Below are 26,313 nucleotides of genomic sequence, written 5' to 3'. Positions count from 1 at the left end.
CATTCAGTGCCCATTTGATTTGAGGTTTTCCTGCTATTCAAAGGCTAAATGTTTTGCCTGTAACCACGCCATCTGCTTTGCCCTCCTGGGCATTGGCAGGCCACTGTCCATATCAAGTGTTGTGAGAGAAGTGTGTGGGTGGACCACAGCAGATGGTGAGATGGAGAACTGGTGAGGCTGATCATAGCTGGAAGCTCGGCTGACTGTTGTGATGGTTGCTCTTGTTCTCAGCTGCGAGTGTGATAAAGAAAAAACCACAATCTTTTAACACGTAATCAGTTTCTTTTAGTCGGTAATTAAAAATTGTTTGAATGTTAATTAGCTTGCTTATACCATTGAACGTGTGCTCATATGCTTCCACCATTTAAGAACAATTGACCCCTGCACTCCCATTTCCTACCATCTGGGGTTTGACCCTGTGACCGACGTGACATCTGTTAACCTCCGTGTTACAGCATGGGTGGGTGGCATAAACACGCCAGGCTTCACAGCATTCAGAAGTCAACAGTGGAGTTCATGTTTAATTCGCCCAGCCTCCACAAGCAAGCAAAATGAAAATGCATTGGTTATTGGTGCTTTGAGTTTACACAACCAATGTCACAGATTTCAGCTAATTGCAACCCAGTAATTGACGTGCATGTGCATGTCTATTGTAACACAACTGAGAGGTGTAATGCAACCTGAGAAATAAAAAGGCTACCTTACATTTTGATTTCCTGCTGTAAAACTTGCTGAGAGAAAAAAAAACAGGTTATATTCTCTTTCCACTCATATTCTCCTGTTTCAACATTTTTTTATATAATCCGAGCTACACATAAAATAATCAATTGTTTCATTTTGGGTTTGTAAATGGAAATCATAAGAGAATGTGTAACAAATTGTCTGTCAATAAAAAAAAAAAAATTCCCCTTCCAAATATTCAAAGGGTAAAAGATACAGAAAATGTGGCACTTATGACCCATGTAGGCTGCTATAGGCTTACTGATCATGATACTGCAACAGGATTTAGAGACTTAAAAAGTACAGTAACATACTGATTCTCATTTTTCACACAAGTTTTTGAAAAAAAGACAATGCCCCAAAAATAATCAATGTAGATGAAATTATTATATGAATTGCCTTGTTTGGCAGAGTGATCAAATAATTGTTTATCTCCCAAGACAGTGGTCACAAACCTGTTAATACCAAACGTAAGATGAGATCTACCACCCTGATATCTTCCAAAAACCCATTTAGGAGGGTCATATTTATTATTTTTGCAATTTCTGTTAAAGGCTTAATGGAGGAGCATAAATATACACAAAGGCAGTTGTGCAACTTTATCTATTCAATGCACAATATTCACATTCATATCAATTCACATATAGGCTTTTCCTTGAATATGGCCATAAATAAGACTATTTCCTTTAATGAAAGTAGTCCCTTGTACTCAAATAAATATCAGTACTAAACAGTATGAAGCTGTGCATCTTCTGCTCCTGCAAACATTTCACAATTTAAAAAAACCCTTTTTAAACAAAATGAGTGTTTGGGGATCGACAGGGAAGGTTTTAGAGATCGACTGGTTGGCGACCACTGTCCTAAGAGGATGACTTGAAAGCTCTTTCCCACCTGGCTGTTCTTACTTTTGGTCCGTCTGATATAAATGAAATGCAACTGATGAATTGAAGCAAGTTTACGGAGGTAGAAATTTTCTATTTTGTCTGTCTTAGGATCTCCATACTCCAGTTATATCTTGGTAGATTCCTTGAAGTCTAAGCTTGTCTGCAATGTCCACCTTGTATACACTGTGTCCAGTTGCTCCCCACCATCTCACACTGTCTCTCACTCGTGCTCGTGCATAAAGGTACACATGCACACACAGCCAGAGCTGAGGCTGTTCCAGCAGAGGGGCGCTCATGCTGACTTAGTACAATGTTAATGTTGTGAAATCCCATTAAAAGCAGTCTGGTGCTGAGCGTTGCTTCGTCTGGGTTTTACGAGACAGCAGGTCATTTTGAAAGGCCAGCGGTGCCATGTGGCTGTTTGTGTATGGTGTAATAGAGACTAATCACTAGAGTGGCTCACCTTGATCCGAAAATCTGTGCCACTCATGTTTAGGTGTTCTTTAAGATCATAGAAATGATTTAGAATGTGTTAGTTGTTGAGAGTAGTTGTTTTGAGAGCTGCAGCCGTACTTTGGTACTTTTTAAAAATTTATTTTAAAATTTTAAACTTCATAGTTTGGCCCTATGACGCACGACAGTGTGATGAGAAACAATGGGTAAAAAAATTCAGTCAGTCATTTTCATTTCCATGTAGCATCATGATGTCCTGGTGTCTGTACTACAAAGCAAGTTCAACATACCCATGGTTATCGTTTTCCTATATCCAGGTGAACTTAACCAGACAAACAATGTCTGGCTAAGCAGTCACACAAATCTGGTAATCAACTCAGTAAGTCAACCCAGGTTTGCCTCAATTTCTGAGCGCATGCACATCAAATGGGCAGTGTTTACTGCATATGTGAAATCACCGACATGGACAAGTGAACTGACACATATTTCACAAATGAGGAGCAAACTGCTACGTAGAAAAATAGGAGAACAAACACATTATCCAGGCTAAAAGGAACAGGTAAAAAATCTCTAAGTTATGGAGCCCCCCGGTCACATTTGGGAAAGAATATATAACATGGCCACGACATAACCCCTGGGAAGGATATAAATAACTCTGGTCCACGAAATATGAATCTGTTCTTTACTAACAAGACTTGTGGAACTGAAGTAAAGACGCCTCTTGGATGAGAGATGAAACGTTTCACTCACATGATGTAGCCTCTATAATGAGCTTTAGTTAGACAAACACACACTGTTGTAACATTTGCAATTAAAACATATGCACCTATTTTTGTGCACATCTGATATTTTGGGGACAGGATGCACCTGTCCCATCTGGAAACAGGCAGAGATTGAGATGTTTCAAATAATTATCTAATTTCATAACAAACCTATTTAAAGGGAAGGATGAAAGTACAAAACTGTTAGTAAGTTTATCCTCAGAAATAACATTAATTTGACAGTTTACAGATTTACATTGTGACGGCCCCCTTCTCTCTTTCTCTGAGACTCGCGCAGTCAGTCCTCACCAAATTACACGACACTGTTGTGCAATGCGCGCTCTCCTTAAAGGGAAGTTTAAAACCGTGTGGTTTGTTAAGTCAATCCACGGTGCTAACACACCCCATGTTTCCTGTCACCTATACAGAACCAAATGCGCAAAGTCATGCTCCCGGCATACTGGACATTTAACAGCGCTTTACAAGGGCCTATATTTTTATTGTCTAGTAATTTATTCTTTCAAAAATAAAAGCACGACATCGTTTTTTTTTGTTGACTTAATCTATTCATTTGTTTATAAAAGGTTTTTATAGTGAAATATTTGCAGGAGAGGAAAATACGCGGCTTCATAGTGTGTAGTACTGGTATTTATTTGAGTACACATGACTACTTTTAAACAAGGAATACTGTAGTTATACCAGCAACCTCAGGAAGGCTGTAGTTATATTAAATGTTAACGTAAAGAACTTCAAGTCATGGGCAGTAGTCTCTATCTCACTCCTTCTCCCTCTCTCACACACACTCACCCACACGTTTATGGTCATTTTCAGTATAAACCCTGTTTAAACACATAACGCGGCAGTAGCACCTCCAGCAGAACCAAGGCTGATCAGCAGCCAGTGTGAACTGACAATCGCGACACCCAGCTGTACGTGGACAGATTTTCCGCATTCGGTGTTCCCCGGGTGTCATTCATAAAATACTGATACTAGTAAAATTAGGTATCGCATCGTTTTAATGACTGGGTATCGCGATACCTTTCTAGTATCACTATACCGTGCGACACTATAGACAAGTGGAAAATTGGGCTGAAATTGTGTTGTGAACGAGGCACAACACCCCCCGTTAGCAGTATGTTAGCAGCACATTGCCACTGGTCTCAGACTCGGTCTGGATTGATTAGATAAAAACCTTTTTACCAGCAAAAAAAAAAAATCATTTGCAAACCCAAAATGTGAATCAGTATTAAATCAGGTTTTTGTTTTTAGTTCACAATGACAGACACACGCACACATTGGGTGTGTTCTCAGATATTTTCTGTCTTGTATATAGTTTATCATGTGGTGTTCACAGATCTCATTTTTTGTGAAGCGCTGGCAGAGAAGGGAGTGCTTAGATTGATGCAGCGAATCTCTCTTTTTAATTGTTGTCATCTAAAAATGAGATTGAAGAAGGGTGTGAATCAAGGTCACCGATCAAAAACAATTAATTGCGCAGATCTACCAACTCCCACTCATCGTTGTCCTCCTCTAGGCATGGTGTGCTTGATTACAAAAGAGTAGGATACTGCCCATGTTTGCCAGTTCTGCCTGTCGCTGCAGGGGGAGTGATGGGTGCTGAAGATGGGATTTTCACTGATGATGGGTGTTCCTCGCAGTAACGAGAGGGATGTAACACAAGTTACTGGTCCTGTTTTGTCTTTCACATCTGCGAAGGATGAGAAGTAAACCGTTTCTCCTGTAAGAAGCGTTCAACTCAATGCTTTTATACCACCACACTGAACCTCTGTGACAAACTCCTGTCAATGAAAGGAGCTTTCATGGTACAACTGACAATAAAAGCAGTGATGACATTGATTGTTATAGATGGAAAATCTGGACGGTAAGCTGACGAGTGAGTGACTCACATGGCATTTATGGAGAAGGAGAGATTGAAGAGATCGGTGGAAATGCTGAGTGATCAATAGCTGGTAGAGGGTAGTGGTGGCGGAGTTAACAGTAGGTCTGTAGTAAACCAAAGAAAATCTTGGTCGATGAAATATTTTTTCAAACAATTGATTGGTTGTCGGGAAAAGAGAATAATGCACATTTCCCTTTTATTATCATGTAGGTCACAGTGGACTGAAGGCACTCTTTATCAGCCTAAATTTATTATAAACAAACTCAAATCTACTATTTGCAGCATATTGAATAATTTTAACCTAATTATTAGACCAAAGTTATTGAAAAATTCTGAGACGTTTAGGTTTGAAGCCTCAAACATTGAACTCAAAATCTGTTGTTGTTCCAGTACTTTAGTGGACATGGTGGATGGCTATAATTCATATGATTGGGATTATGATTCATATTTGTATTCACGATATATGTGGAAATAAAAACAAGATTTCTTTTGCTTTTATTTGGGCCTAAACTCCATGGTTTCGATGGTCTCTGAATTGATGGTGTATTACTCTGTACATAGAAGACCCAGGCGTATTCAGCTCTGTTTAAAAACAGAGGTAGAGCCTGACCTGGAAGCATAAAGTTCCCTCTTTTAAATGTTTAATACCAGACATCCTCTGCCCCTCAATGTACTGGGGCAGAGTAATATCAGAAGGAGTGTTTTAGTTACTGAATTAGGGCTGCAACTCACGACTATTCTGATAGTCGATTAATCTATCGATTATTGAAACGATTAATCGACTAATCGGATTATGAATCACACAAATTCTCAATTGCTCTTATTTAGCAATCAGCTTTTAAATTTAGCTTGAGGTTGTTCGTGGCATGTGATGACTGAAAATAAAGATTGATATTTCATTCAAAAATGTCTTTTAATAAACTTTGCTGCATATTAGGCTACTATTGATACAAAAACAAAGAGAAATCTAGTTTTTGTCCATTTAAAACCGAGGACAGGCAAAGTGCTAATATAATTGTTTATTTAAATTGAAGTTTCCCTTTTTCCTGTGAACCAAGAACAGGCCAAGTGCCGATACTAAAAATAAATTAAAAATCAAGTATCCATTTTTTCTGTAAACAAAAGGACAGGGAAAGTAGCAGCAATAAAAACATCAAACAAAACTACAGTCTTCTTCGGACTGCATAATCGTGATTTTAAAAAAGACGTTTGTCAGGCAATATGATAACATTACGCTTTTAAACTTGTTTAAAAAAAAAGTTTAAACCATATTTTTGTAATGGATTCTAGAATCCTACACACAGGTATATACGCTTATATAGCAAGCTAGATAACAGGCTCTTACCGAGGCGAGTTTGCACCATCTACGTTACGATGTCAAACGTGCCTCTTCAAATGCTCGTGTCCTGCTTCCATGGAAAGCTAGGTCCGCCTTACAAATTTTGCAGTTTTTTTTCGGGCTATGTTAAGGGTGAAATTCTCCCATACTTTTGACTTTCTGGTACGCGATGGTGTTGCAACGGACGCCGCCATTGGTCTATGTTTTACCGCTATTGCACATGCGCGACTTTCAGAGATAGGAAGGGAGTGAGATGTAAAACAACGTTTAGTTCAGCTGCACGGCACGAAAAACGTGCGCTATGACGTAACCAACGAATCATCGGCTATTAAATTCGTCGGCGACTATTTTTGTCATCGATTTTTGTCGATTAATCGTTGCACCCCTAAACTGAATACAATGCTTTGCTGTTAAAATGAAGTAAAGTGTTACTTTATGCTTGAATGTTTTTGCTGTGCATGATAATTTTGTTAGAATGGTAACTTGACTCAAATCTTTTTAATGTAAAAATGATTGTGGGGCTTGCATAAATATCCCATCTGCAATCCATTTGAGATAGTAAGTGGAAAAAGATTTATTACTTTTGTGTTGAAAAGAGCCCCCTCTAAACGCCTTTCATCCCCCGCCAGCCACTGTCTATTGCTCTGGGTTCTCTTAGGGCTAGCGTCTCCCCTTCGGGAGAAGTGGAGTTTATGACCTATACTGCAGCCAGCCACTAGATTGTTTTAGTCATTTTGTCTATCTTTATGGACAGTACAATGGTGCTTTCAGACAAAATACAAAGCAAAATTACGTATTTTGTTACTCTTGACTTTGGCCGCAGTAGCTTTGTGTTTGATCTAAACATACCTAAAGAGACAAACAAATGTCCTTGAGTTTGAGTGTTTCAGGGTTATTGGAACGGTGGTGTTGAGGTGCAGTTTTCACACTGCTGTTTTTCCATAATTTACATATCTTGTTTACAATTTTTCAGTAGAACTCGAGTTAAATTCTTGAGCACAGCCACCCATTAATTATCCAAATTAATTAACACCATGTTTGACTGGGGCTAATGACTTAGGTTCACCTCAGGTAGATGAGGCCACAAGCACTGCTCCGGCACATTGAGCTAAATCATCTGCTCAAATGACATGGCACTTATGATGAGCTAACGGGCCTCCAAGTTAAGCTCCATGTCATCAGAACCATCCTGTGGCCTACTTTGAGTCTGTCAAGTCATTTTTCAGCAGATCAGTTGCACTGTCAAAAAGTGCTGCTAATTGGCTGATTTAATGGAGGAAATAGGTCAGGGAATGAGGCACTTCCTGTCCATCTTTCTCCACTGAGAGTGCAGGTTACAGACAGGACTCAAGGCTGTAAACTATGCGATTTTGGCTGTTTTTTTTGAGACTGGTGACCAATTTCTTTACAGTGAATTAAGTGTATTGATGCCTCTTGCAAATTTGTCCTCTTTAAAAACAAAACTATGTATATTGCAGGACCTCTTACCAAGAAAGCATAAGCATGAGGCCCCCATCAGCATAACATAGGGGCTCACAGGTCTCTGTCTGCCGTTTGGCCACTTCAATTTTTCCTTCAGAGGATGAAATGAGTTGGTGATTGCTGCTTCACATGAAAACTCCTATTTGGTATTGAAGTTCTAAAATAATATCACACGCCATAACAAACCATTGCCACTTGGAACACCTGCTGCTGTTTTTAAAAGACAGGCTTGTATAAAAACACAGTAATCAGAATAACAACCTGTGGATTGGATAGGATTCAAAGTAGCGCAGAAAAGGGATGGATCCAGAACAAATTCATGCTGTGTTTTTTGATGGTTTCTACATAAATCAGTTTTATCCTATTGCTGCTTTATTTACATCCAACTGAAGTCTTTATTGTGCAATTTAATGGCTTTTCTGTTGGCAGATGTTTAAACCTGGGCCCAAATACAACAGCTTCAGACAGTAGATGTGATTGGATGCTGGAGAATGTGTGTGGATTGAAACACACTTGGAAGAAGAGAAGGTAGATGAGGCAGAAATGATTGAGGGCTGTAGTCTCCCAAGGGCCTCCTCCTGATAAATGGTTCACCCCCTCTTCCCTCTAACCATCATTAAAAATGTCAAATGATTAAAAGCTGCTGTTCATAATCCCCCTCTCTACTCCTCTGTCACTGATGGGACATCTTCTTCCAGCTCAGCTGGCCCCTTTTTTTTTCATCGTGTTGAACATGTTGAACTGCACTCCCAAGTGTCTGTGGGCTAAATTGGAATTGCACCTCTTTTTCCGCCAACCGATTATCCTTTTCCATAACAGTGGATAATAAAACGACAAGGCAAAGCAGAGTTGTATTGGCAGTACAGCCGATTCTACTTAATAGCTGTACGCTATTGTCCATTCCACAGTCAGGGGGTTTAAATAACTTTCATATTCAAATTTGATTCTAATTATGTCTATAAGGCAATATAAGTTCACTCTGCTTGTTGTTCACTGACTGACTGGACAGATGTGACAGAAGAAGTCAGGAGCTCAGCCGATCATGTGAGGATTCACATCAGGTCTGGACATGTCATGAGAATAAAACGGCTGTTTGTTTTTGTATATCCGAGGGTGTGTCCAGGTGTGACTATGAGGTTGGGCTGCTTTAAATATGGCTGCCGCTAAGAACTGTGGGGCGGCATGTTGTCATTTCCTTTCATAAAGGATGGTCCAATGTGTCCTATGCTAAAGGAGATAAGTTAGGAAGCAGTGCAGCTCCTTTCCTTATCCTTTAGAGAATTTGAACAGCTAATATATAGGGAGGCAGCTTAAATACTTCAGTATTTTTTCACTCAGAAAGATTCCTAAGCAAAATGGACCATTAGAATGTGCATGTGTGTTGCTCACACCGGAAGGCAAAATGTTTTATGCCTGTTGCAGTTGGTCACACTGGAAGACGGGGGGATAAACTGACCATTGTAAAGAGGAGATGATATCGTTTGATGGCACACATTCTACAATAGCTATTTGACCATCTGACGAGCACTTCTAATGGCGCATACTGGCTGCTTGGGGTTAACTACTCATGAATATTAGGTGGAAAGTCATGAATTACCCAAACATTTTTTATTTGACCTTACTTAACCTTACTTAACCTTATCTATCTTATCTTTTAATATCTGCTTATTCAAGAAATCTCTGTCTGACTGTGGAATACATATCTCAAGAACCATTAATTGAATCGGCTTCACACTTGGCATGTGTATTGCTAAAGGCCCAAGGAAGTGCAGTGTTGAATTTGGTGTGATTTGGACACGTGATCCGGCAGCTGCGACTAATCAACGCAAGTAACGTTGACGATCATGACGAGGTCTATCCAAGACATGGCAACTGGGTGCTGCATAATGAGTTGAGCTTCAGCGAACTTTAAATAAACAGGTGAACAGCTCTTTGTGGATCACTGGTGGGATGAGTCCATCAGTTGGTCTTTACCTGCTCATTTACTGCAGGTCACTTTAAAGTTTCAGAAAGAAAGTTGCAATACCACAGGCCAAGCAAGCGGACCATTCCAAACAGGCAGGTCTGTAACTGGCACTGCACTAGTTGTATTTAATTAAAGATATAAAAGTGTTTATTGTAAAGAAAGCTACACCGATACTGAGGAGTACTTCATCTGTGGTTATCTGTTAGTATGGTGATTTCTACATTCAGATTTTTTTGTTTCCATGCCAGATCACTACAGCAGCTCACTGACTGTCACTGGATGTGTGTGGGCAGAGTGGGAGGAAACAAGTTGCGATGGGCACTGGAGAGAAGACTACTGTGTAAGCCATCCTGCTGTCTTGTTAGACCACACACTATCAGGGCCTGGATATTAGGTAGTTAGGTGTGTTTGCGCGCGTGAAATAGTCTACATGTGTATTTGTTTTTTTTCACGGGGTGGTAATTTGGATTGCACTCTGTTGTCACCATATCTAAAACAGTGGATCACTTTCACAGCCATTATATTTACATCTTAGTTAAAAAAAAAAAGAAGAAAGATCCTATTTGAACTATAGTTTGTTGCCACACAAATGTTGTCATGGGTGCTCCTGGGATTATAGACAGTACGCTTTCATTAGTTAAATTTTACACTTTTTTTAATGTTACGTAAAGTTCCCTAATGAACTCGATACCTTAGGGGTTTTTGAGGAGCTGATGCTTTGGTGTTCTGCGTTTCATTTAATCAGCGTGAGAATCCACAAAGCCCCATTGATAACGGATTAATTTTACAACTTTTATCCAAACGAGCCCTGCAAAAGCCCAGCACTGCTCTCTTTGCCAAACATTCCCCAGTTGATAATTTGAGAGTATAATTATCGTGTGTGTGTGTGTGTGTGTGTGTGTGTGTGTGTGTGTGTGTGTGTGTGTGTGTGTGTGTGTGTGTGTGTGTGTGTGTGTGTGTGTGTGTGTGTGTGTGTGTGTGTGTGTGTGTGTGTGTGTGTGTGTGTGTGTGTGTGTGTGTGTGTGTGTGTGTGTGTGTGTGTGTGTGTGTGTGTGAGAGAGAAGAACTTAAGACTGGCAGATCACATAAATCAAAGTTGTCCCTTAGGCTATACATGCAAATGTTTTCAATCTATTGAGTTATTGTTTTTTTAATCACTTTGTGTGTTATATTGTTGACTTGTGTGCTTACATTATTCAAAATGTGTTTAACAATTTTCAAACCCAGAGAAAACTCAAATTTGTAGGTGAGTGGACTTTTTATTTTGGTCGCCATTAATTGGGTAATTGCTTTACCCATGGCTTTGCCAGTCTCTGCGATAACTATAATACCATACCTCATCCATGAACATGAGTTGTGCCTGACTTGTTTTAGGTAGGTGTTGTGGCAATGGTGGTGAAGGCATCTCCCAGGATGCTTTAGGATATCATCAAACTAGGTCTTTTATCGTTTTAGTTGAAATCCCCCATAGTGGTTGAAGTTACATTGAAACAATTTTTCTCATGTTTTAAAATCTGCTATCTCTTCAAAAATGTTCACTCGGGAGACTGAATTTTTTTTACACGCGTTTTGAGATGTTGGACCACAGCGGTAATGTTAGCGCTGCTGCTGCAGCACTTCTGTGCCTCATCTGTTTGAAATGCTCTCTGGACTTGAATACATCATCCTTACTTGCAGCCTACATATATTCTACTATGAGATAGGGCGTGGTAATAAAACGATTAAGATAATTAGCGCGATAAAACTTTTCCTTTATGGAAATATAAGACATGGTCGATAGAACTCATTCCATCCATGTTTTGACCGACAACACGAACAGCCAATGGCAATGATAATAGCGACACGCCGAACCAATCATGTGGCTGGAATAGAGTTACAGCCATGTCAGGTTAGGTTGACTCACAAAGCAGAGTGTAGGAAGAGCAGCAGCACAAATGCTAATGTTTGGGCTCCTGCATAGAGGTGGACGACTCTGCATTGATGGAGTGACTGAACATAATCGATTAATGTTTTCCGCCACGTTCATTGTTTTAGTGGTTTTCCACCGCTGAATAATTATAACCAGCTCTGCTTCAGGACAGACGCTCATTAAAGGTCCGGTCGTCCTGTGTCAGAGTCTCTGTCGGAGTCTGTTTCCTCCTCACTCCCCCCCACTCACTTTACACTTTAACAATAAACACCATCACGATTTCAAGTTAATAGGACGTGTACAGGACTGACTGTTTGTTTGAGGTGCTTTGAAGGCTATGAGACACATGTTTAAACCTGCTACACAAGACGTAACGTGACGCACACTGTCAGGACACACGTACACTCCTGCAGACAAGTTCTTCCCTGCAGATTTTGACTCAACGCAGTGTTTTAACTTCATTGTTGCAGAGGAAGTGACGCCCCATTTATCCAGGACCATGAATATGAATTCAGCAGGTATATCGATATTGACGGATATTAAAATATTTCCCAGCCCTACTATGAGTGTACATTATCTAGTAGAGTAGTGTGTGTGCTTATGCAAGTGACTCAAAAGCAACTTTTACTCCACAGTTCTCGGAACCCACGAGAATTGTTGCATCAATTTTTCTTATCACCAACTAAAGTTTCCAATGACAGACTGGGGGATGCCCCCCACTGGCATTTTAATGTTTGAAGAGAAGTCATCTGAAAATTTGATGAACATTAAGATTGCACAGGCTCATGAATATTCAGAAGTGCAGAGCCCCTCCCCCATCCTTGTCTCTCTGTTCCTTCTTTTCTTGTCTTCCTTAGTAACTTTCCTATTTTGAGTTGTTTTCGTTTTGGCCTGCATTTCAACTGGACCAAAACAAACAGGTTTCCTCAGGAGAACAACCTCCAGTTGTAGTGGCACTTAACATGTATAATGCAAAACATAATGTCAGAGCATCGTTTTTAATTGTGCCGTTGAGTGTTCAGTGCTGGAGATCATTAAGGCTCCTTGGCCTCTATCTCTCAAAATAGCTGGTTAACTCAACTAGTTAAATAATACAAAACTCTTCCTCATGTGTCCCTGCATCGTCCTGATCGAACATTTGCTGTTTTTCTCCACAGGAAACACCCAGAGCTTTGATACTGTGACCTGCACACTGTTCAATCGACAGAGATGCATTTTTCTCAAGACACCTGCACTCAGATGGATTAACAGGTTAGCTTTCGATCCCACACCCAACTGTGCTCATCCACATTACAAACTCCAGCCATGCTCTTCCATGTACACTCACGCTTCAGAAGTCGGTCAAAGCTAAACATTGTGTTAAATGATATTGGTGTGGACGGAAGGATGATTGTCTTCATTCAGTGAAGACTTGAATACACAGTGACCACAGCAAAGGAAAGTGATAATGAAGTGTCCCACAGGTGATGAGAGGTAGTGGATGGTAAATGATGTGAGGACAGATCTGACTGATTTCCCTGATCTACCTCACATTCTGAACCCTGCTGTGGAAACCTGATCAGACTGGTTTTGGGTTACCTGTAGACGCAGAGAAACTGATCCAAAGCAGTTGCTAAATATTTCATCAGGTCCTAGAAAAAAGAAGCTGATATGTAGGCCAGGCTTGGAGAGTTTTGGCTAAGGTTTCAACCCGTGGAAGCATACAACGCTAACCTAAGTGCCAAACTTTAGAATTGTAATGCAGCATGACCCAGGTGCAGGTTGAGCCGTGTCTTTGTATTTGTGTGAGAATGAAAGCTTCAGAATTTTAAATGGTTACCTTTGCCAAGGAGGTTATATTTTTGTCTGTGTTTATTTGTCTGTCGGTTAGCAGGATTATGCTAAATCTACTGGATAGATTAACAGGAAACTTGAGGGAAGGATGCCGTATGGGTCAGGAAAGAACTCATAAAATTTTGGTGCAGATCCAGGGATTTCTTTTTTCACCTTTAACGTATCGAGATAAGGTGTCTTTGAACATTTTGGTTGATTTCTCTGAAAAATTGTTTGACTCTTGATTAAAAAAAACTAAAACATATGTAGGGGGTAGGAATGCAGATCCAAATATAAATCGGTGTCTAGTGGATCTAAATGTGTCTTCATAGGAGGTATGCTTTATTTCAGCCGAGATGTGGCCACAACTAGAGGTTTAGAAGCCTGTAACTACCACCGGTTTGTAGCTGAGAAATGTAATGTGGCCATAGTAATAAGGTTTGTTCTAATTTAAGTGGACTATTGGGCCTGAGGAATGCGCTCTACCATGTGCAATACTAGCTTCATATGCTTTTGGGATTTTGTTACTAAGATTAGAAAAAAATCTAGTAGATTTAAGACCACAAAACTTGGTGGAAGAATGAGGTGTGGGTCAGGGAAGAGCCCTTTATATATTTGCCTGAGCCTATTAGACTACAAGCAGGATATACACTGAACAGGTTATTTATTATCACATGACTAACGTGAACATACTGTACATGATCACCTTAGAATTGGATTTGTTTTTGAGCTTGTGAAAGAGGCGCTGATTCAACTCACTTGCAAAATCTCAGGTTGTTTCATAACATTTTTCTGTATATTGTCAGAATTACCTTACATGGTTGCTTCATCATAAATATTTGTTTTCATTGTATTGCAATCCAATACAGCACAACCACAGAATGCAATGTCAAATCTAAGTCTTTTGACACCAAAATTAGTGGATACATGCAGGTTCTTGAAACGCAGTTAAACCTGCTAAAAAGTCGGTTGACTCCTTATCTATTGCCAGCAGAGGAGTTTGGCCCTCTGCCTTTTCCCCTAGTGCGTCATGAGCGATGTCACGAACACACCGAAAATGTATTCTCCCTTTCGTTGTCTTGCCAAATTCGCGTTTTTGCCTGGTTGTCATGTTTCCATCACTGCCGTTTGGAGCCACAGCTGAATAAATCCCACGTCTCCTGCAGTAATTTTACCAAGGGGTGAATGCTGATTTAATCTATTATATTTGCACACAAAAGCCAGATATTATTGATTATTTTGACGAAAAGTTAATATAGAATAGAACTTTCTAGATAAGCTAGTATTTCTCTTTTATTGTTTTGTTTCTGTTTTACTGCGTCTGCAGCTCTAGTCAACACCGTGCAGCAACAACAGGTCTTGTCTCTGTGAATGAACTGACTGTGAATAGCCATACAACTTGAATTTCCTTCTCTGGAAACTCAGTTGAGTTAAGGTGAACTCACTGACCCTTGCTACTCTGTCTCCTTAATTTCCATATTAATTGATTGGAGAGCGCACAACAGACCCTGCAGCTATCGTGATAACCAGAATAGCATCAGACTTGTTGCACAAGTATGTCATGTTATGCCCTCACAATAATATAAAACTTAAGCAAATCAACATATAACTTAACATCATACAACTCTTTAATCTGTTTTACGGTTGCAGTTATTTAGATGTTTTTAAATGGAAATGTTTACAGGTATTAATCTTGTACACTGCTTACACTATGGATGTTTTCAGTGTCTAATAGAGATGTTCATCTAGTTTCTCTGTATATTTAATGATATAATAATTTAAAGTTCATTAGGTAATGCTACTTGGGTTAGATCAAGTGTTCGTTCTGATCTGTTCATTGAATCTAAAACATAGACTTTCCTCATTACTTCCAGTGTCTCACCCCGACAGGTGCTCGTATTCATTCATATTTGTACAGAGTGTCATAACATTGAACGTTGAGTATAGAGCTGGGAGAAGTTTCAGAATGAAGACTGGTCATAGTGATTGAAACTGTTAAGAGATAAACGATGCAATGCCAGTGTGTACTCACAGTGGTGTACCGGTTTGCATGAGTTCAGGGCCTGAGCTCACTGATCAATTCCAAACAAGTCAGTTAGTGCACCACCAGCAAATTATCACATTTGAGAACCAGAAAGCATCAGATGGTTTTATTGTATTTATTTTTAAATACATTGATTCGACGAATCAATTATCTGCATATAATGATCAGTACTGCACCCAGCAAATCCTGTTAATGCAGTTGAATGGTGTGCACACTCAATCAGTTAAATCTTGAAATTATGAATCTTTGCTGTCACATTCATAATAATATCATCAATGGCAATAGTCTATAAGCACAATCTTCCTTAGTGATGTTAAAGGTCAACAGAGAGGCTGCTGCATATCCCAGAGTGCACTGAGATAAAGAAGGAAATATAGAAACATGAGGCTGTAAACACCTATCAGCAATGCTTATTAATGGACTGTGGGAGGAAACCTGAGGATTCAGAGAAAATCTATGGAAACCATAATGTCAACATAAACTCTACACAGAAAGGTGTGAGGTGTGGGTGCAAGTCAATGTTGAAGTCTTAAAATTTAGATAAGTTAACCATGAATGGGAATATCATAATTGTTTGGTGGAATTAAAATAATTTGGTTGCTGTGTAAAAATTGCTTGGTTTACTTTCAGATCACACTTCACAATGTAAATATGTATTCTCACAGTGTGTATAAGAAATGGATTCTCAGAGGGTTAGCTTTGGCCTCTATACTTCCAACACGTGGTTGCCAACAGATTCTTCCCAGGGTAAATGGAGACATGGAGACGGCCAACTGCTGCTCATCCACAGCCGCTGGGCGTGTCTTTGTCTGAAGAGCAGGAAGTCATTTGGGCAAATAGGTCTGTTATTGACAAGCTTCACTGCCTCAGCTGACTAGACTCTTTGATCTGCACACTTTTAGGTCTGCTTCCATCGACTTCAGACAAAAGGAGGATGGATGTATTTTCATCACAGTGCAGTTTATGTTCATGCAGTTTCCATACCGATTCCTCATCTGGACTTTGTGTATAAGCTGATACCATTTACAGATTCCATACCAGTGCATTAAAAAAATCAACTTGTATAAGATATGTAACAGCTTTATGCTACTAACCCTGTATGTACAATTGTATCATTATATGACCTGTCTCAGGCTAAACCCTTTGACAAACATATGCATACAGAGAATGAATGCGATAGACTTTTTTAATTATCTAGTTTGACAGTCCTAACTGAAAAAGAACAAAAATAAATTATGTATTTGGCAACACTAGTGCCACAACCCGAAACTGATGTCTTGTAATCACATGCTGTGATTCTTGTGGCACTTTCCAGTGTGAAATATTGTCAAATTGTTGACATTTTAGCTAGTTCCGGCTAACGCTACTGAAAATAACTATTGGAAATAATTTTTTCTTTGCTACTCTAAAAACAGTACTTGCCAGTGGCAGTGCAGCGCAACTGCTGTTTTGGTGCGGTGAAGACGTGATTTCCGGAAAAAGAAAATTGCTAAAATACTTAAAGACATTATAATGTGGTATCAGTACATAGATTTGTGTACTAATGCCCAACCTGGCATTTTTGGCAGTATTGGAGACATTTCTGGTTCTGGAATCAAAACCTCTCTAATTTCCGTCGAGGGTTAACTTTTGCCAAACAAATCTCACCAGATGTATCAATTGGCTCTCTGAAATGTAGCTAAAAGTCCTTAGATTGCGTAATGATTTTACGTAGTTTTGTTTGACCTAATATGCATACGTCACAGGTTGGATAATTAGTGTGGTGTGTAAAACGGGTGGGGATGATGGTTATTTTTATTTTTACATGAACCATAACTAATTGACCTTCTCTATATTGTAGATGGGGATGAATGGTCTTTTCGAACATAGCTACGGAGTTTTCTTAAGGACTTTTCTTTTAGCCAACTTACATTTACAATCCCCCTGTCTTTTTCTTTTGACTTATTCATGAGTGAAATTTATCCTTATCACCCTATTGCTGTTTTCTTGCCAATTTACCAACTTTTCTGTGTCCTAACAATCAATTGGCTGCCTATCTGTCCTGTGTAAGCTGTTAGTGGTGTTCTCACAATGCTTTTTATCCTTGAATGACTTTGCCGTGTACCTACCCACAAACACGTAGACATGTATTGAATGCAGTCTGGGTGCACTCTTTCTGATCCCTTCTTGAGGTCACTCCGCTTCTTTCTGCACTCCATATCAATACCAGGCCACATCAAAACAAGGTAGTCCTCGGGCAAGCAGCAGCAGCCTTCAGCATGGATGACTGTTGTTGAATCAATTATGAATGTGATGAGTGTGCAGTTTTTGTACAGCGAAAGCTCCAGTGTGGTTTTTCCCGCTTGAGTTAATTTGAGCAAAGTCATATTGAGTTAATGTGCATGGATTTCAGCATGCAACACTTCCAAGGCGGAAGAGTGCAAGCATGCACAGAGGAATGCTGTTGTTTGCTGAGAAGGGGATAACAAGTAAGAGGAGGGCTTTCTTGTCTCCCATGGGAGAAAGATGAGGGATAGAAGCATTTATACATCAGAAAAGAGTGGGGGATGGTGTCAGAGCTGAAGAGAGTGGAAGAGAAAGAAGGCTTTGGTGGGGGGGGTGGTACCTTGTATCACACAAGCATATCTTATTCTCAAAAACCGCATCTTTCTGCTGGGCTTAACTCATTTAGAGCTGTCATCAGCCGCTGTAATCGGCGTCGCTACTGATAATGTGTTGACATGTGTTGACCAGCACATTGTTTTAGTTTCTCTAAAACAATTAAATGTATTATTACAACTTCTACTTCAGTATCACTATGTAATTGCTGTCATGACCTCAGCCACTTTTGGCTCCAGTCATTAGTCATCATTTACCCATAAGTGACAACGTACAGATGCTATTCTGGACAATAGCCTACTAGAAAAGGCTAAATTATTATCATTAGCCTTGTCTGTTAATTAGCAGGGAGAGGTTTATTAGCTGAAGAGATCAGACCACACAATTTACCCATTCTACTTCACGACTTGATTAGATAGATTTTTGTGAAGTGAAATATACATTATATATTAAATAGTATATAATTAAACTATGTTCTCTCTAATCAGATGTTAGTAAAAATGAGCTAGTGTATATTCAGCACGTGTGTACTGTTGTAAAGGTTAAAACCTTAATCCCTAATACTTAAACCAGCAAAATCACACGCTAGATTTTAGACAGAGAACCAAGACTATAGATCAGGGGTCGGCAACCTTTTTGACAAAGTGCCAATGTAAAATTAGTGTGCCATATCAACATTATTTTTAACATTAAGGTTTATTATTGAACCACATTAATATTTCCAACAGACATGTCATTTTATTCCATCCATATTGGCTATATATATAGAACAACACTTTAAAGAAACATGTTTATCTCATTATGATTGCAATAATAAGTTTGTCATTAACCCCACCAACCACACTCATATTCAGAATTGCGAAAGCTTGCTTCAACATGGTTTTTGGCAGTGGCAAAGACTTTGAGAGAGTTGACTTGTTTCCCATACCTGGACACTGCACGTTAGATTGATTCTCCCATGTCTACCTGATCTTTGAAACTTCTTTCGTGCGTTGATTCAAAGTGGCGCTTAACACCGGACGTTTGGCAAACAATATTTTCAAAACATAACGTGCACACAGCACGGTCCTTATGAAAACCAAGGCCATAGTCTTCTGCCCATGAGGGCTGAAATGTCCGTGCCTTCGGTTTTTTAGCTAGCGGGGTTGCCATCATCAATACACCTGAACGGCTGCACTTCACCGAGATTAATGTGGGGGAAATGCAAGCAGCGCCGGCTGGGAGGCTTATTATTTAATGGCGATTTTGCATCGAGCCTATGGTGCATTACTGGCACCTAGTGGCTGGGAGGTGTTAACATCAATCAAGCTAAATAATACAGGCTGCGTGACGGCAAGACCTTTGAACATTTCTTTAATAAGAAATCTCCTGTGTGCCAATGATTATGGCGCATTGGCACGCGTGCCTAAGGTTGCTGAGCCGTGCTATAGATTTAGTACAAAACAGGAAAGATTTCTAAAGAGCTGGTGTTTTCTGCAGCGCTCTTTCTTGACTGGTCCTCTGTCTACTCTCCAAGTCAGCAGAGAAAATTGGTCATTAGCTGTTAGTTTTCGAATTTGGTGTGTGTCAACATTTCTTTCCACCGTTTTCTAGAGGCACACAGTCGGTGCGTCTGTGAGAGAGTGGGTGGTTTTGTGCTGCTCGGGAAAGACTTGGAGCGTGCTCCACACTAAGCCCTCCCCTCCTCCCTCCTCTCTTTCTCACCCTCTCTTCCCTCCTCCCTCCCTCCAGCAGCTGTTTTCCAGTCTTAGCTGAGAACTGGAGCCAAGCTGTTTTTCCCCATCCTCGCGTCACAAGCAGGAACTCACCGACCTACCAACAAACACAAACCGACACACACACTCCTTTTTTTTTTTTTCCTTGTCCGTCTGTGCCCTGTCCCACACTCATCTGGCTGTTGACTGTGTTCCAACCTCATTTTGGACTAGAGACTGAGGAGCAAGTATTCCCACTCCTCTACTTGGCGGCTGAGATTGCGTGTTCACATTGCTGTGTGAGAGCCGCCTGACTGTTTGGGGAAATGCTTTCATGGTAAGATGTCTCTCTTCTCACAGGCCACGTCTGTCTCCTGACCTCTTGTGATTTCCTTCAGTCTGTGACATTTTCTCTGGTTTCCCGTCTCTCTCTATTGGCAGGGCTGTTGCTGGGCTTCTCCCATACCGACAGTTTATCAAAGTCTTTTTGTCTGGGTTCTTCCGTGTTGTCAGGCAGTTTGAGTGTCCCAGAAAAGTCTTGAAATCAATGACAACTTCAAAGCTGTTAAGTTCTTTTTTTGTTAGAAAATATAGGTTTTTGATGGAGTTAAAGTGTAGTGATATTTAAATTTTAAAGGCCCCTACTTTCCATACTTACAAAATTGGCTTCTTATCTGTAGTGTCTACTTGTTTGTAGTTCCATTTTTCATGTTTGGGTCGGCATGTATAAAGTACGAACTGGGTGTTCAGCTACAGTTCGTCCAGCCAGTCCTCCTCAGCACGGCTATAGCCAGCATTAGACCTCCAGTGTAGTGTTTCACACACGTGAGCGTCTGAGAGGTGGGAGAGTGAGTCATAACTGAAGACTTTCTGTTTTGTGTCACTCTGCTTACACATGAAGCCTGTGCTAATTACACGTTAATAAAAACTTAACTGTGGTTGACCTTATCTGGTCTTCCAGTTTTTGCTTTTTATAATAATCATCACAACCTTGACATAATTTATTATAAATCTACTGCGGGTAACAACATATACACAAGTTTTGTACAAATCCCAATAGATAAGATGTTGTCATTTAATAATGGCTAATAATGTTCCTCTCAAATACACATGCTGTAGTCTAGTAGATTTAACCTGCTAAATAATATGTTCAAAGGCAACAACAGAACTTAAAGATAGGGTTGGTAATTTGTTTCTGAAATATATTTGTTGAAATCCTCTTCACGTCACCATTAGAGGTGTGCATCTTTACTAGCCTCATGATTCGATTACGATTCAGCAGTCAACGATTCGAACATCGATGCATTTCAATGTATCCCATCCACAATTTTCTATATTACTGCACATAACTGCTTTTTCATCAATTAATAAAATCACTCAGACAAACATGAACTCCTGTTTTATTTAGAATGTGCTTAGAAAATATTATCTATTGTTATTTTAATTGTGCCGTAATTTACAAAATAAGGTTTTCAATTCATGAATCCGACTACAACAGTAAGTGTATGACAGTGGTCAGTGATCTCCACACTGATTTCACATTCATTCAGTTTAGACTTGTGTGCGGCACCTAAGGCTTAAAAGGACAAACTCTGATTACAGCATTTACTGTATCAATGTGGCACCACCTGGCCCCCCTTGGCAGCACCACTGCACTGAGGTGCATTACTGCGCTGGTCAACAAGTGACTCTGCTCCTCTGATGTTTTCTGATCACGCACACTTAGAACTGCTCTTTATAAAAACCTGCTGAATTCATATTTATGTTCCTGGATAAACAGGGCGTCGCTTCTTCTGCAACAATGACGTTAAAACGCTGCACTGCGTCATAAGTGCGGAAAGAACTTCTGTCTGCAGGTGTGTGTGTGCGTGTGTTTTTGCACGTTTCTGTTACTCTTCAGAAGAACTGATAATCAATGATTTCGGATCATGACTCCGGATAGTTCCAGTCACTTTAAAACTGATGTCCTGACTTTGCGCGTCACGCTACATGTGTCCCATAAACTCTGCAGCGAATCAAACAAACACAAAGTAAAGTCCTGTGCGTGTCCTAATAATTTGTGATCAGTGATGGTGTTTATTGTTTAAGTGTAATGTGAGTAGGGTTGCAAAATTCCGGGAATATTCAAAGTTGGAAACTTTCCATGGGAATATACGGGAATAAACTGGAAATTTTGTGGGTAATTTATACTAACTGTATTTACCTTGTCATATACAGATATAAATATAAACATTTTGTTTTGTCATAAACTGATTTGAGCCCTGAGGAAACTTTGGGCACTTGACTATATGCTTCTGCATCTTTGTGGCATTCTTAACATAGGTCTTTGCACAGTATTTGCAAATGTACACAGCCTTTCCTTCTACATTGGCTGGGGTGAAATGTCTCCACACATGAGATAGTGCACGTAGCATTGTTCTGTAGAATAAGATGAGAAAAAAGCTTGTAAAAAACACTAATGCAATGCCAGAGATATAAATAGTTAGCTAAACAATTGGAATCGTCTTTTAAAAATATTTTACAATTGATGGATAAATGAATAGAAATAGGCTAGATGAACAATCCTCAATCAGCATGCTAATATATTTTCCCCAGTAATATCATCAAAACTTACATGATTAGTCCTTGGGCTAATGCAGTAGTGTGGCCTAAATAGCCCTGCTGTAGTGTGCAGGATGCTGGGAATTATCTGTGCATGTGATGGAGAAATGCACAGTGCAGAGTTGAAATTCAACGTGCAGCGTGTGCTGCATTCCATACATCTTTAAAATAGTGTTTTGAATGACGTTTTTATCGCTCAGCATTTAATTTGCACCAATTTTTTTTTTTCAAAATTCCCGAGCTTAACTTCCCATGGAAAGTTTCCGGAAATTTACCGGAAATTGTCCGCCCCTTTGCAACCCTAAATGTGAGCGCTGGTCAGAGGAGGAAACAGAGGCTGACACAGGACGACCGGACCTTTTAATGAGCGTCTGTCTGATCCTGAAGCAGCGGCGTTATAATTATCCAGCGGCGGGACATCGCTAAAACAATGAATGTAGCGGAAAACACGAATCGTTTGTTCTGGCACTGCATCAATGCAGAGTCGTCGAAGTCCGCATCGTGATGCACCTAAGAATCAAGACATATCCACACCTCTAGTCACCATAGCCATCAATAAATGGCCAGATGAAAAAAAGAAATAAGCTGGTCTCTGTGGCCCTTGCAATACTTTAATAAACACAACCAATCATTTCATTCAGACCAAATGACAATGTCATTGGCTTGCGTCATCCTTCATGTTTTCAAAAATTAAAAATACAATAAACAAGCCGTGGTTGTTTCAACAGAGGAGATTGTGTAGCCGGTTGTGAACATGGAAAAGCAGTGGAGAGGATAAAGAGGGCTGAGTGAAGCACTCATTTGCTAGTTCCAGTGTGTAGAAATGGACGATAGTATTCATAGTTATGTTCTCACCAGTATATTATTTATCCAAGATAAGATTTTATTTTTTATTTTTGGCTAAGGACGCAGAGACCACGGACCGCTCCGCGGCTGGGAGAAGGCGAACAGCCCGGCCGCATCGTACCAAGTCGGGGGCAGACACCACGGATCCATCTAGTGTTAATTTGGGGTCTTTTCATACATGTTTGGACTGAAAAGTAATTCTTTATACATTTCTTAGCAAGTCTGTCAGAAATTTACTTTTTATTTATCCCTGACAATCTGCTGCTCTGTTCATGTTTGGACCCACTTGTACAGACATTCTCGGAACTCCTGTCTAGAAAAAACTGCTGAAGTCTCCCTCTTACGACAAATGCATTCCAAGGCTGACTGATAAGTGCTGTCTCACATTGCCTTTCCTCTTAAGCTAAATGTTGCTCTTAAACCTAACCCCACTCTACAGCCAGCTGACCACTTGCATGCTCATAAATATTACCACTTTATCTTAATTGTAAATGTGAAATGACAAGTTTTGCTCAGATTGAGCATTTCTGAATAAAATATTTTAGTGAAGCAGTCATTGTTGCTTTGCAACCATGTAGTCCACTCATGTTTTATGCTTGTAGAACACAAAATATGCAAGATTCAGGATGCTCCCTGAGCTTGAGAATATTAAAATTCACTGCACAACCTCACCAACATCGTCAAGAGTCAAACCACTATTAATGTTGAATTTTAATCAGGGCTACTTTGGCTCCTTTCCCTTCATCACCGTTATGGCTAATAAGGAATATTAGCTCTGTCACCTGTTAAACAACAAATGGTCCCATCCACTCAGTCCACCTTACCCGTGTGTGTGTGTGTGTGTGTGTGTGTGTGTGTGTGTGTGTGTGTGTGTGTGTGTGTGTGTGTGTGTGTGTGTGTGTGTGTGTGTGTGTGTGTGTGTGTGTGTGTGTGTGTGTGTGTGTGTGTGTGTGTGTGTGTGTGTGTGTGTGTGTGTGTGTGTGTTTTCACACCAAGGAAAACATAACTGGAATAAAAATCTGTCTAAAGGTCACACTTATTGTTCAGTTAGCATACATATTGCCATCTGTTTATCTGCCCATTTATTGTCTGTAATTGTTGCTATGCTCGCCTGCCAGTTTTTCGTTGTGTACACGCTCATACCCATGTCGTCATTGCCACCAGCTGATTTTTCTGGTGCCGGTGTGCAGATAAGAGTGTGTGCGTTTGACTGATACTTCAAAGTCACCGTGCATGCGTGTGTGTTTTAAGACTGGCTGTGCGTGTTTGATATGCTAACAATGGTTGTCGCGCTCCCAGCGGCCTTCATGTCACTGCCTTCCTTGCTCGAAATAACAAGTTTGTGCCATGGATTCTGGTCAAGTTGCATATTCAACAGTCGCAGCTCCGCCTCGCAGATCTACTCCCAGAGCTTAGGAAAATCACTAGGCTGATCCTTTTTATTTATTTATTTTTAAAGAAGTGGGGCAGATAAATTGAAGTCAAACATGATGGCGATGGTGCCGAGATTGTCTTTGGGTTTTGTACTGGATAATCTCTTCCACTAAACTGGGCTTTCTTAATCTAGAGAAGTGTTGGAATAAACTGCACTTTATATCCCCACTTTCTTACACTATTTTCCCCACTCAGGTTTCCCACTTTGACCCATCACTCACCTGCCCTATCAGTGTTTTCTCTCCTCCTTAATCACTTCTTTCAGCTTTACACTCCATCACATCCCTCTCCGGCTTCTCCTCGCCTCATTTCTTGACTCCTAATCAGCTCTGACCTTCCTCCCAGACAGCTTTTCTTCAGTCCCTTCACTAACCTACTTAATTTAAAGAAAGCAGCTGCAACAATACCACTCCAGGTGATGCTCGGTGAAAGCGTGAGGTCGTTTTTTGTTCCGTACAAGTACTGCACATGCCAAACACCTGGATGTGGTAATGGAAACTGCAGTAACAGTTGGTGATAGCCTGCTCTTGAAGTTAATTTAGTTGTAATAATTTTTTTGAGTGTGCTACTTCAGTGCTTTCATTGAGAGTCACTTCATGGTTCTGATTGCGAGTGTGAAATCATCATCTACTCTTTTTGCCACATCATGACCTCAGCTCCTCATCCCATTTCCCTGTGCTGATTTAAAATGAATGACTCCTGGCTTTGTCTTCAGCATCATAAATGCTGTTGCATGGCAGCAGAACGACTCAACAAATGTGCTGAGTATTTTTAGGAAATACTTAAATAACTGTGGGGTGTCCACAGATGTTTTTAGCAGAGATGTCTCATTGCTAAGGTGAGGGTTGTCTGCGTGCATAAGAAGTGAATACACTTGCTTTATACAGGGCATGCATTTGATGTCACCAAGTTAATTGATTAGGACTGCAGCTAATGGGTATTTACAACATTGATGGATCTGTGGAAGTTTTCATGATTAAGCATGCTCACTTAAGGGAATTTAGACCATCTTTCACTATTTTCTAACATTTAACACCACAGTGGCATCTTTAGGCTAAAACCATACTGCTACATTTTTGTTTGAAATATCAGTTCAAACTAAAACGATCTGTCCACACAAGGGTTTTGGCCCTGTATCACTTATAATCACTGGCCGTACTTGCATGCCTGAAAATGCATTTCATGTGACCATTCATGTACACTGGGCATGCACGTTCCAGTGTAAATAGAAAGGCCTGCGTATGCTTGAATATTAGCTTGTCTCTTACGCATTTAAGCTGTTGTAGCATTTGGCAAACACAAAAGGGTCAGCAACACCGGTTATTGAAAAATCCATGTTGTATTCTACACTTGTAGTGAAGGCTAATGCTCTTTGTTTTCTTCTGGAAAGGAGTCATGTGATAGGAGCCTGACGATCGGCGAAGCCTACGTCGTGACTAAAATGATCCAATCAGCAAGCGATTGTGAGAGTCTACATCATAGTTTTAAAATATTTGTTTCTGGCCCTTCACACTGGCCATACACCTCCCCCAGTTATTAAACTAGAACAAGGTTTCGAAACTTCTCCATTGTAGCAGCTCTAAAACTCAGAGGTAGTGTGGATGCCTGCCGTGTCCGTAGTAAGTTGATGGGTTTAAAAGCTAAAACGTAGTAGTATGGATGTAACCTAAATTTGTTTTCATCCAACGGGCCAGTCCCCCAAAATATCCAGTTTAATTTAAAGTCCCCCTCCAGTAGCTTATTACACCCCTAAAACTCTTAAAATACCACATTTATGTTTGTAATGAGGAGCCTTTTACAGCTACTGAGCCCCACCCACATGTTGATAGGATTGGATTCTTAGGTTTGTAACATCACAAACCTTGGCTGT

At 40.1% G+C, this 26,313-nt stretch overlaps 1 protein-coding gene across 3 annotated transcripts in view; it reads left to right on the top strand.

Moving 5' to 3' along the window:
* The window catches only part of LOC118106217 (SPRY domain-containing SOCS box protein 4), a 46,685-nt gene that overhangs the window by 1,313 nt on the left and 19,059 nt on the right, over positions 1-26,313 (top strand). Inside the window, exon 2 of one of the 3 annotated variants that reach the window (XM_035154602.2) lies at positions 12,572-12,665. The exons of 1 other annotated variant lie outside the window; for it this stretch is intronic. The gene's annotated coding sequence lies outside the window, so the exon portion shown is untranslated. Of the gene's footprint in view, positions 1-12,571; positions 12,666-19,608; positions 19,900-26,313 lie in introns of those variants that run through there. One more of the 3 variants, XM_035154603.2, reaches the window with a different exon arrangement.

This window comes from Hippoglossus stenolepis, chromosome 4 (genome assembly GCF_022539355.2).
Source record: "Hippoglossus stenolepis isolate QCI-W04-F060 chromosome 4, HSTE1.2, whole genome shotgun sequence".
Taxonomy (NCBI): Eukaryota; Metazoa; Chordata; class Actinopteri; order Pleuronectiformes; family Pleuronectidae; genus Hippoglossus; species Hippoglossus stenolepis.
Note: the sequence above shows the minus strand (reverse complement) of the source record. Positions and strands in the feature narration are given on the sequence as shown.